The sequence below is a fragment of the Bombina bombina genome, chromosome 4, assembly GCF_027579735.1.
Source record: "Bombina bombina isolate aBomBom1 chromosome 4, aBomBom1.pri, whole genome shotgun sequence".
Classification (NCBI taxonomy): domain Eukaryota; kingdom Metazoa; phylum Chordata; class Amphibia; order Anura; family Bombinatoridae; genus Bombina; species Bombina bombina.
Window position 1 is genome coordinate 2450269 of NC_069502.1, and position 13849 is coordinate 2464117.

Sequence of the window (13849 nt, forward strand, 5' to 3'; positions counted from 1 at the left end):
AAATCTGATTCTAGAGGCATCCTCTTCAGTAAAGAAGACATCCTCTGCCCCCTGTAGTATCTCCGCATCCGTCATGTCAGATTTCATGTCTTGTTCCATAGTGTTTTTTTGCATACAGTGTACAGGGAGTGCAGAATTATTAGGCAAATGAGTATTTTGACCACATCATCCTCTTTATGCATGTTGTCTTACTCCAAGCTGTATAGGCTCGAAAGCCTACTACCAATTAAGCATATTAGGTGATGTGCATTTCTGTAATTAGAAGGGGTGTGGTCTAATGACATCAACACCCTATATCAGGTGTGCATAATTATTAGGCAACTTCCTTTCCTTTGGCAAAATGGGTCAAAAGAAGGACTTGACAGGCTCAGAAAAGTCAAAAATAGTGAGATATCTTGCAGAGGGATGCAGCACTCTTAAAATTGCAAAGCTTCTGAAGCGTGATCATCAAACAATCAAGCGTTTCATTCAAAATAGTCAACAGGGTCGCAAGAAGCGTGTGGAAAAACCAAGGCGCAAAATAACTGCCCATGAACTGAGAAAAGTCAAGCGTGCAGCTGCCAAGATGCCACTTGCCACCAGTTTGGCCATATTTCAGAGCTGCAACATCACTGGAGTGCCCAAAAGCACAAGGTGTGCAATACTCAGAGACATGGCCAAGGTAAGAAAGGCTGAAAGACGACCACCACTGAACAAGACACACATGCTGAAACGTCAAGACTGGGCCAAGAAATATCTCAAGACTGATTTTTCTAAGGTTTTATGGATTGATGAAATGAGAGTGAGTCTTGATGGGCCAGATGGATGGGCCCGTGGCTGGATTGGTAAAGGGCAGAGAGCTCCAGTCCGACTCAGACGCCAGCAAGGTGGAGGTGGAGTACTGGTTTGGGCTGGTATCATCAAAGATGAGCTTGTGGGGCCTTTTCGGGTTGAGGATGGAGTCAAGCTCAACTCCCAGTCCTACTGCCAGTTTCTGGAAGACACCTTCTTCAAGCAGTGGTACAGGAAGAAGTCTGCATCCTTCAAGAAAAACATGATTTTCATGCAGGACAATGCTCCATCACACGCGTCCAAGTACTCCACAGCGTGGCTGGCAAGAAAGGGTATAAAAGAAGAAAATCTAATGACATGGCCTCCTTGTTCACCTGATCTGAACCCCATTGAGAACCTGTGGTCCACCATCAAATGTGAGATTTACAAGGAGGGAAAACAGTACACCTCTCTGAACATTGTCTGGGAGGCTGTGGTTGCTGCTGCACGCAATGTTGATGGTGAACAGATCAAAACACTGACAGAATCCATGGATGGCAGGCTTTTGAGTGTCCTTGCAAAGAAAGGTGGCTATATTGGTCACTGATTTGTTTTTGTTTTGTTTTTGAATGTCAGAAATGTATTTTTGTGAATGTTGAGATGTTATATTGGTTTCACTGATAAAAATAAATAATTGAAATGGGTATATATTTGTTTTTTGTTAAGTTGCCAAATAATTATGCACAGTAATAGTCACCTGCACACACAGATATCCCCCTAAAATAGCTAAAACTAAAAAAACAAACTAAAAACTACTTCCAAAAATATTCAGCTTTGATATTAATGAGTTTTTTGGGTTCATTGAGAACATGGTTGTTGTTCAATAATAAAATTAATCCTCAAAAATACAACTTGCCTAATAATTCTGCACTCCCTGTATGCTAGAGAACAGCTTGTGTAGCAAAAAGCTTATAGTGAAAAGAAATGTAATAGCAGGACTATAGGTCCTCAAAAGTTCGGATAAAATCGTGGATCATACTGCCTATGACTTTCAGCCCGTCACCCTTTAAATAAGTTGTTGACTGCCTTTATTCACATATTTGCTCACAATTGATGTCTATACTTGGACTCTTTAATGGTTCGTCTTATATTATTTAAATAACCTGTGAGCATTTAATTGTCTGATAGCCAACTGATTACTAATTGAACTTGCATTGTATTTTGTATTTAGTAAGTAGCACGCCTGTTGTTAATGAATAAGACACACCCACTATCCTATGTTAATAGATTCTGCATTATGTCTTTAACATGGCCCAAGTTAATACGTAGCAGCTGTGTTTCTGTTTTTATTACACCAGCTGTTTGCGGTTGGCGTCCAGTTGCCATGGCAACATTGTCACGTGACTCCCGTCACGGCCATGATCAGCTGACGGGTGTTAGATGATTAGCATGGGTATATAAGGGGTAAGTACTTGTCTGTTTTTGTATGCCTATTTTGAAAACGGGGGCAACCCCAAAGTGTCAATAAAGACTTTGTTCTTAACTACAAGACCCTGTGAGTGACTCCCTTACTTTGCTGATTTGTATTATACTTGGAGTGCACCCGGGGCACCACGGGCTGGTTTTGGGACTTTACAATTTACCAGGAGTGCTTCTACCATCCTCCTTTGCTAAATATTTACTGTGGCAGCACCCGGACTTTTGAGGACCTATAGTCCTGCTATTACATTTCTTTTCACTATAAGCTTTTTGCTACACAAGCTGTTCTCTAGCATACACTGTATGCAAAAAAAAACACTATGGAACAAGACATGGAATCTGACATGACGGATGCGGATATAATACAGGGGGCAGAGGAATTCTTCTTTACTGATGAGGATGCCTCTAGAATCAGATTTGCCACATTACCAACAAGGGCAACAATGGAGCAAACCAGTCATATATATGCAAAACTTGCAAAATTGAAAAAGAAAGAAAAAGATTTAATACTTCATGCTACATACTTGTCAGAATACCATCGCAAGAAATTCATCCCCCGGGGATTTAGAATAAGGAATACACCGACTATAGGGAGGAATAATCTTGCATTTTGTTTAAAATGGTGTAAGATTATGAATAAATGCTCACTCGACCAAATTCTCCTTGTGATTGAGGAGCTTACAAGACTACTAGAAATAAATAGAAATGAAACAAGGGCATATGAAACACTGCACCTAAGTAGACTGGAAACGGTTACTGACCAAAATTGGCTGAATAAACTTAATGAAGAGGTTGATAAATACGAAAATGACCTAATAACATTCAAGAATAGAAAACTGGAAGATGTTACACAGGATTATAAGAATAAGAGTGTGTTCTGGTGGCAGATGAGCCCAGATGAAAGAAGCATGTACAGAGCGAATAGACCCTGGCGACAAAGGTACAACCGTACAAGACCAATGGGTACGGTGGACAGCTCTGGAAACAGTTCGGATTCGGACAACACCAACAGGGCACCAACTGACACAATGGAACAGCAAAGTGGCATGCAAACACGCTCAAATTGGGGGAGGCAGAGGACCCATACCCGGAGGGGGGCTACAGGCAGACCACCAAGACTACCCAGGAGAGGAAGGTATATGAGGAGCTGATCATCAACCTTAGTGGACACATACTCACAGAAGACGAGAGGAGTGTCCTTAATAAGGGTCTTTCTTTCATTCCTATTACTAACACTGACCCCTTCAACCTATATGTGGATGTACAGCATTTTACCCTCTCACTTAGACTCAAAGAACACTTCCAGACATCCACCAATAAAGAATCCACACCTGCCCTGAAGAAAAAGAGCACCTATGATCCGAACAGCAACAATCCCTCCATTAAAACATTTTCTAGACTGCTATGGCAGACAAGCGAGGAGGGTTGTAAAACCCCTACCCAATACAGGCATAACCTAACATATAAAGAAAAACAAGTACTAAGGGACCTACAGAATGACAACAGCATCGTTCTGAGAGAAGCGGATAAAGGTGGGGCTGTCGTCATACAGGACTACAACGACTACAAAAAAGAAGTAATGAGACAACTGGATGATACAGACACCTACAACACTCTCAGGGGAGATCCGACGAAGAAATTAAAAAACCTGGTGGATGAGCTAATACAGCAACTACATGACCAGAATTTCATTGATAAGGATACAAAGGAATATATGACAACAGCTTTCCCAAGGACACCGGTACTCTATATGCTGCCTAAAGTGCATAAAAGCCTTACAGATCCTCCAGGAAGACCAATTGTCTCCGCCATTGGATCCCTGCTACAACCTATTTCCACATATGTGGACAGCATACTACAACCAATAGTCAGAAATATACCTTCCTTTCTTTTGGATTCAGCAGCCATGATTCGATTACTATTGGAGTTACCCCCATTGACAGATGAAACATTACTGGTCACATTGGATGTGACCAGTCTTTATACCGTCATACCACATCAGGAGGGTATAGCAGCTACCAGAAGACAACTGGCCAGATATCCCTACATTGGTCCTCCAGCAGAAGCAGTATGTGAAATATTAAGAGTATGCTTGGAACTTAACTATTTTCGCTATGAACGTACATTCTATCTACAAACAGCAGGCACGGCTATGGGGTCGAATATGGCCCCATCATATGCCAACTTATTCATGGCTGAATTGGAAAATGGAGGGACTGATCTATTTCATGACACCAGAATTCAAACGGTACATAGACGATCTGTTTTTAATATGGCAAGGCACAGAAGAAGTTCTACGACAGTGGTTTGAGGAATTAAATGGTGTCCACCCCACTGTGAAATTCAAGATGACTTACGACAGAGAATCGGTGGATTTCTTAGACATAAGAATCATGAGACAGGGGGAAACATTAATCACAACCCTCTTCAGCAAGCCCACAGACAAGAACTCTCTTCTATATGCCTCAAGCTGCCACCCTCCAAGCCTAAAGAGAGCACTACCGACTTCCCAATTCAAAAGGATGACAAGGAACAATACCTGTATTGAACTAGGAAATGCACAGATGATAGAAATGGAGCACAGGTTCATACAAAGGGGTTACCACAGAGGTAGCCTGAAGGAGAGTAAAGAACAAGCAATGGAGGATACACAAAGGGAACTACTCTACAAGATAAAGAATAAGGAGAAAAATAACAAATTGACCTTCACGACCACATACACCACCGGTAAAGAGGGCATCGCAGGAGTGCTGCGGGACAACTGGAACCTGCTCACAACGGATAAAGACCTACCCTTCAAGAACATGCCTCCACCTCGGATTGGATACTGCAGGGCACAATTCATCAGAGACCAACTGATTAAAACGGATCCTATCAAATGCTATAGCAATGAGACTTGGCTAAAAAACAAACCAGGATATTTTAGATGCCTTGGCTGTACCACATGTGGGGGACTCACCAAGGGCAACCACTTTAGTCACCCCTATTCAACAAAAAAATATAAAATCCGGCACAGGGTTACCTGTACCACATGCTTTATAGTGTACCTACTACATTGTGTTTGTGGGATGTTCTATGTGGGCAAAATGGTGGACGACCTACGGACGAGGATGGCTAACCACCGGTCAGCAATATGGACTGCCATTAAAAAAGGATCCTCGGACCAGCCGGTAGCCAGGCATTTTTTACAAGCGGGCCACAAGGTATCTGACCTTAAGTACATTATCATCAACCATGTACCCCCTCTTTCTAGGGGAGGGGATAGGGCCAAAATTCTCCTCCAAAGAGAATCGAGGTGGATCTTCGACCTGGGGACAATGACACCCAGGGGACTTAATGTACACTTGGACTGGCATTGTTGCCTATAAAGGCTAGTAAATTGCCAACTATGAATCATACGGTTGCTCCTTAATATGCATGCAACTTGGTGTTTACAGATTTTTGTAAGATTTTCTGTAAAGATTTTTTGTAAACATTTTTGTAACACTTTTATTGCAGCTTGGTATGTTTAGAATATAGCTTCCACCACAAGCCACATGATTCAGGGACTATGTTGCCAGTGACACGTACATACATATTTGACTGTGATATTTAGTTTTATCTAGTTTTATCACCTATTTCACACCTTATGTGCTTTTTATGCATGTCCAGTATCTTTGTACTGATTATTTATTATGTATATTCTTATACAGAATATTTGTCTGATGTACGGGTTAGCATAACACTACTCCTTACTTTGCATGCAACTTTGTGTTTACGTGGGTTTTGATTTATGTATGCGGTTCGCTTTTTTGCCTGTATTCATTAACCAAGATATTGTAAAATTGTGGATCATACTGCCCATGACTTTCAGCCCGTCACCCTTTAAATGAGTTGTTGACTGCCTTTATTCTCATTTGCTCACAATAGATGTCTATACTAAGACTCTATAATGGTTCATCTTATATTATTTAAATAACCTGTGAGCATTTACTAGTCTAGTAGCCAATAGTGATGTCACAAACCTAAAATTTTGCGTTCGCGAACGGCGAATGCGAACTTCCTCAAATGTCGGCGAACCGGGCGAACCATCATTGACTTCAATGGGCAGGCAAATTTTAAAACCCACAGGGACTCTTTCTGGCCACAATAGTGATGGAAAAGTTGTTTCAAGGGGACTAACACCTGGACTGTGGCATGTCGGAGGGGGATCCATGGCAAAACTCAGATGGAAAATTACATAGTTGATGCAGAGTCTGCTTTTAAGCCATAAAGGGCCTAAATCACCTAACATTAATAAATTGTTTGGAATAACGTGCTTTAAAACATCAGGTATGATGATGTATCGATCAGGTAGTGTAAGGGTTACGCCCGCTTCACAGTGACAGGCCAAACACCCTGTTTAACGCACCGCAAACAACTGCAAACAGTCCATTTGCACAACCACGAGATCGATAGATTTGATAGATAGATACATAGATTACATAGATCAATAGATGCAATATACATTTGATAGATACCAATTACATAGATCAAAAGATGCAATATACATTTGATAGATACAAATTATATAGATCAAAAGATGCAATTTACATTTGATAGATACGAATTACATCGATCAAAAGATGCAATATACATTTGATAGATACGAATTGCATAGATCAGTAGATGCAATATACATTTGATAGATACGAATTCCATAGACCAATAGATGCAATATACATTTGATAGATACGAATTGCATAGATCAATAGATGCAATATACATTTGATAGATACGAATTACATGGATCAAAAGATGCAACTGCAAACAGTCCATTTGCACAACCACGAGATCGATAGATTTGATAAATAGATACATAAATTACAAAGATCAATAGATGCAATATACATTTGATAGATACCAATTACATAAATCAAAAGATGCAATATACATTTGATAGATACGAATTACATAGATCAAAAGATGCAATATACATTTGATAGATATGAATTACATGGATCAAAAGATGCAATATACATTTGATAGATACGAATAACATAGATCAAAAGATGCAATATACATTTGATCGATATGAATTACAGAGATCAATAGATTCAATATATATTTGATTGATACGATTTACAGAGATCAATAGATGCAATATATATTTGATAGATACCTATTACATAGATCAAAAGATGCAATATACATTTGATAGATACAAATTACATAGATCAATAGATGCAATATACATTTGATAGATAAGAAATACAGAGATCGATAGATGCAATATATATTTGATAGATACGAATTACATTGATCAAAAGATGCAATATACATTTGATAGATACGAATTACATGGATCAAAAGATGCAATATACATTTGATAGATAAGAATAATATAGATCAAAAGATGCAATATACATTTGATCGATACGAATTACAGAGATCAATAGATGCAATATACATTTGATAGATACGATTGATAGTTATATAATTTCCCTGACAGAGTATAACAATTAGACATGTGGTCTGGGACCCATGCTAAGGTTACTTCCTTTCGCACAATCGAGTACAGGTTGTGGTCCGGGATTGCCTTTTTGTGCTGTCTGATTCTTTCAGGTATACCAGTTGCACAGGTTCTGACCCTTCATTCTGGCTGCACCTCTCCCTGCAAGAGAGATCTGTTACAGAGTCTGTGGGCCTGTACGCAAAGAGCTGGCCTGCCTGAAAGGAGCAGCAAGGCAGAGGGATCGATTCCTGCCTATAAGAAACCAGAGGGCACACTACCTGCTGGAAGTGTTCAGTGAGGCAGAGGGATCTATTCCTGCCTAGAAGCAGACAGGCAGAGGGGACGCTACCTGTCTGGGAGCCCAATGAGACCAGCCCAGCTGGGGGAGATACAGCCGCTGGCTTGACCCCCGTCTCAGCCACGATAGCCCTGGTCCCACTATTTGGAGGCAGAGGGATCTATTCCTGCCAAGAAGCAGCCTGGCAGGGGGATTTATTCATGCCTAGAAGCAGACAGGCAGAGGGGACGATACCTGCCAAGAAAGAGCTGCAGGGCAGAGAGGACGCTACCTGACTGACAGTCCACTGAGACCAGCCCAGCTGGGGGAGATACAGCTGCTGGCTTGACCCCGGTCTCAGCAACTATATCTCTGGTCCCACTATCCAGTGGCCACCCCTGTGTTTGGACAGAGGAAGGGAGACCCCCTAGTGGAGTACCGCTACATCCTGGAGATGCAAAAAGATGTTTGGACACCCAGTACAGGTCGTTCTCCTTCAGCCTTTTTATACGAGGGTCCCAGACCATCAACAGGCACAACAGCATGAAACACCACATATTCCATCATTTTGTACAATAGACTACAGGTATGGCATCGATTTTAGGAACCCAGAGATAATTTTTAGGAACTGGGAGATGGAAAAAGATGCTTGGACACCCAGTACAGGTCGTTCTCCTTCAGCCTTTTTATACGAGTTTCCCCGACCCTCAACAGGCACAACAGCATGAAATACCATATATGCCATCCTTTTGCACAACAGAGTACAGGTATGGCATCGATTTTAGGAACCCGGAGATAATTTTTAGGAACCGGGAGATGGAAAAAGATGCTTGGACACCCAGTACAGGTCCTTCTCCTTCAGCCTTTTATTACAAGTGTCCCCGACCCTCAACAGGCACAACAGCATGAAATACAACATATGCCATCCTTTTGCACAATAGAGTACAGGTATGGCATCGATTTTAGGAACCCGGAGATAATTTTTAGGAACCGGGAGATGGAAAAAGATGCTTAGACACCCAGTACAGGTCGTTCTCCTTCAGCCTTTTTATACGTGTGTCCCCGACCCTCAACAGGCACAAAAGCATGAAACACCACATATGCCATCCTTTTGCACAATAGAGTACAGGTATGGCATCGATTTTAGGAACCCGGAGATAATTTTTAGGAACCGGGAGATGGAAAAAGATGCTTGGACACCCAGTACAGGTCCTTCTCCTTCAGCCTTTTTATACGAGGGTACACGACCCTCAACAGGCACAACAGCATGAAACACCACATATGCCATCCTTTTGCACAATAGAGTACAGGTATGGCATCAATTTTAGGAACCCGGAGATAATTTTTAGGAACCGGGAGATGGAAAAAGATGCCTGGACACCCAGTGCAGGCCGTTCTCCTTCAGCCTTTTTATATGAGTGTCCCCGACCCTCAACAGGCACAACAGCATGAAATACCACATATGCCATCCTTTTGCACAATAGAGTACAGGTATGGCATCGATTTTAGGAACCCGGAGATAATTTTTAGGAACCGGGAGATGGAAAAAGATGCTTGGACACCCAGTACAGGTTGTTCTCCTTCAGCCTTTTTATACGTGTGTCCCCGACCCTCAACAGGCACAACAGCATGAAACACCACATATGCCATCCTTTTGCACAATAGAGTACAGGTATGGCATCGATTTTAGGAACCCGGAGATAATTTCTAGGAACCGGGAAATTGAAAAAACATGCTTGGACACCCAGTACAGGTCGTTCTCCTTCAGCCTTTTTATACGAGGGTCCACGACCCTCAACAGAAACAACAGCATGAAACACCACATATGCCATACTTTGCACAATAGAGTACAGGTATGGCATCGATTTTAGAAACCCGGAGACAATTTTTAGGAAGGAACCGGGAGATGGAAAAATATGCTTGGACACCCAGTACAGGTCGTTCTCCTTCAGCCTTTTTATACGAGGGTCCACGACCCTCAACAGAAACAACAGCATGAAACACCGCATATGCCATCCTTTTGCACAAACGAGTACAGGTATGGCATCGATTTTAGGAACCCAGAGATAATTTTTAGGAATCGGGAGATGGAAAAAGATGCATGGACACCCAGTACAGGTCGTTCTCCTTCAGCCTTTTTATACGTGTGTCCCCGACCCTCAACAGGCACAACAGCATAAAACACCACATATGCCATCCTTTTGCACAATAGAGTACAAATATGGCATCGATTTTAGGAACCCGGAGATAATTTTTAGGAACCGGGAGATGGAAAAACATGCTTGGACACCCAGTACAGGTCGTTCTCCTTCAGCCTTTTTATACGTGTGTCCCCGACCCTCATAAGGCACAACAGCATGAAACACCACATATGCCATCCTTTTGCACAATAGAGTACAGGTATGGCATCGATTTTAGGAACCCGGAGATAATTTTTAGGAACCGGGAAATTGAAAAAACATGCTTGGACACCCAGTACAGGTCGTTCTCCTTCAGCCTTTTTATACGAGGGTCCACGACCCTCAACAGGCACAACAGCATGAAACACCACATATGCCATCCTTTTGCACAATAGAGTACAGGTATGGCATCGATTTTAGGAACCCGGAGATAATTTTTAGGAACCGGGAGATGGAAAAAGATTCTTGGACACCCAGTACAGGTCGTTCTCCTTCAGCCTTTTTATACGGGTGTCCCCGACCCTCAACAGGCACAACAGCATGAAACACCACATATGCCATCCTTTTGCACAATAGAGTACAGGTATGGCATCGATTTTAGGAACCCGGAGATAATTTTTAGGAACCGGGAAATTGAAAAAACATGCTTGGAAACCCAGTACAGGTCGTTCTCCTTCAGCCTTTTTATACGAGGGTCCACGACCCTCAACATAAAAAACAGCATGAAACACCACATATGCCATCCTTTTGCATAATCGAGTACAGGTATGGCATCGATTTTAGGAACCCGGAGATAATTTTTAGGAACCGGGAGATGGAAAAAGATGCTTGGACACCCAGTACAGGTTGTTCTCCTTCTGCCTTTTTATACGAGGGTCCACGACCCTCAACAGGCACAACAGCATGAAACACCACATATGCCATCCTTTTGCACAATAGAGTACAGGTATGGCATCGATTTTAGGAACCCGGAGATAATTTTTAGGAACCGGGAGATGGAAAAAGATGCTTGGACACCCAGTACAGGTTGTTCTCCTTCTGCCTTTTTATACGAGGGTCCACGACCCTCAACAGGCACAACAGCATGAAACACCACATATGCCATCCTTTTGCACAATAGAGTACAGGTATGGCATCGATTTTAGGAACCCGGAGATAATTTTTAGGAACCAGGAGATGGAAAAAGATGCTTGGACACCCAGTACAGGTCGTTCTCCTTCAGCCTTTTTATACGGGTGTCCCCGATCCTCAACAGGCACAACAGCATGAAACACCACATATGCCATCCTTTTGCACAATAGAGTACAGGTATGGCATCGATTTTAGGAACCCGGAGATAATTTTTAGGAACCGGGAGATGGAAAAAGATGCTTGGACACCCAGTAAAGGTCGTTCTCCTTCAGCCTTTTTATACGAGGGTCCACGACCCTCAACAGGCACAACAGCATGAAACACCACATATGCCATCCTTTTGCACAATAGAGTACAGGTATGGCATCGATTTTAGGAACCCGGAGATAATTTTTAGGAACCGGGAAATTGAAAAAACATGCTTGGACACCCAGTACAGGTCGTTCTCCTTCAGCCTTTTTATACGAGGGTCCACGACCCTCAACAGGCACAACAGCATGAAACACCACATATGCCATCCTTTTGCACAATAGAGTACAGTTATGGCATCGATTTTAGGAACCCGGAGATAATTTTTAGGAACCGGGAGATGGAAAAAGATGCTTGGACACCCAGTACAGGTCGTTCTCCTTCAGCCTTTTTATACGGGTGTCCCCGACCCTCAACAGGCACAACAGCATGAAACACCACATATGCCATCCTTTTGCACAATAGAGTACAGGTATGGCATCGATTTTAGGAACCCGGAGATAATTTTTAAGAACCGGGAAATTGAAAAAACATGCTTGGAAACCCAGTACAGGTCGTTCTCCTTCAGCCTTTTTATACGAGGGTCCACGACCCTCAACATAAACAACAGCATGAAACACCACATATGCCATCCTTTTGCATAATCGAGTACAGGTATGGCATCGATTTTAGGAACCCGGAGATAATTTTTAGGAACCGGGAGATGGAAAAAGATGCTTGGACACCCAGTACAGGTCGTTCTCCTTCAGCCTTTTTATACGGGTGTCCCCGACCCTCAACAGGCACAACAGCATGAAACACCCCATATGCCATCCTTTTGCACAATAGAGTACAGGTATGGCATCATTTTTAGGAACCCGGAGATAATTTTTAGGAACCGGGAAATTGAAAAAACATGCTTGGACACCCAGTACAGGTCGTTCTCCTTCAGCCTTTTTATACGAGGGTCCCCGACCCTCAACAGGCACAACAGCATGAAATACCACATATGCCATCCTTTTGTACAATAGAGTACAGGTATGGCATCGATTTTAGGAACCCAGAGATAATTTTTAGGAACCGGGAGATGGAAAAAGATGCTTGGACACCCAGTACAGGTCGTTCTCCTTCAGCCTTTTTATACGAGGGACCCCGGCCCTCAACAGAAACAACAGCATGAAACACCACATATGCCATCCTTTTGCACAATTGAGTACAGGTATGGCATCGATTTTAGGAACCCGGAGATAATTTTTAGGAACTGGGAGATGGAAAAAGATGCTTGGACACCCAGTAAAGGTTGTTCTCCTTCAGCCTTTTTATACGAGGGTCCCCGACCCTCAACAGGCATGACAGCATGAAAGACCCCATATGCCATGACTTACTTTTGCACAATCGAGTAGAGGTATGGCATCAATTTTAGGAACCCAGAGATAATTTTTAGGAACCGGTAGATGGAAAAAGATGCTTGGTAGGTCCTCCTACTTCAAATTTGGGGCACTGCGCGTGCAATCTACAATGCCACCAGATATGAGTGGTGTGTTAAGTAGTACTATTCTTAACAGTTTAATCACTGTTATGTGCCTTTTTTTTTGGTTTTGGTTTTGTAACCACAGTGCAGCACCAGAGGCCAGAAAAATTAGGCATGTACAAATGCCTGAAAAATAAGGTATTGTTGCAGCTGCTGCTGTAGCAGCGGCCAGAAAAATTGATGTTTGTTTGACAGTTAGAAAGTGCCCTAAAACATTGCGGCTTGAACCCTAGTTGTTGGAGGATAAGTCACGCAAGTCATCCGGCATTCGAAGATAAAATACAGCAGCTTGTGTACCATTTGTAGCCCAAGGCAGCTCATCTCATCAGGCCTTTTTTACTCTAATGTATCACACAATGTCAGTCCCTTCGGGATCCATCCCTCATTCATTTTAGTAAAGGTGAGATAATCAAGACTTTTTTGACCTGGGCGACTTCTCTTCTCAGTGACAATACCTCCTGCTGCACTGAAGATCCTTTCTGACAGGACACTTGAAGCGGGGCAGGCCAGAAGTTCAATTGCAAATTGGGATAGCTCAGGCCACAGGTCAAGCCTGCACACCCAGTAGTCAAGGAGTCCATCGCTCCTCAGAGTGTCGAGATCCGCAGTTAATGCAAGGTAGTCTGCTACCTGTCGGTTGAGTCTTTCTCTGAGGCTGGATCCCGAAGGGCTGTGGCTTTGCATAGGAGTTAAAAAGGTCCGCATGTCCTCCATCAACAACACCTCTGGAAAGTGTCCTGTCCTTGCCGGCGTGGTCATGGGAGGAGGAGGATTACTTTCATCTCTTCCCCTGTTAGATT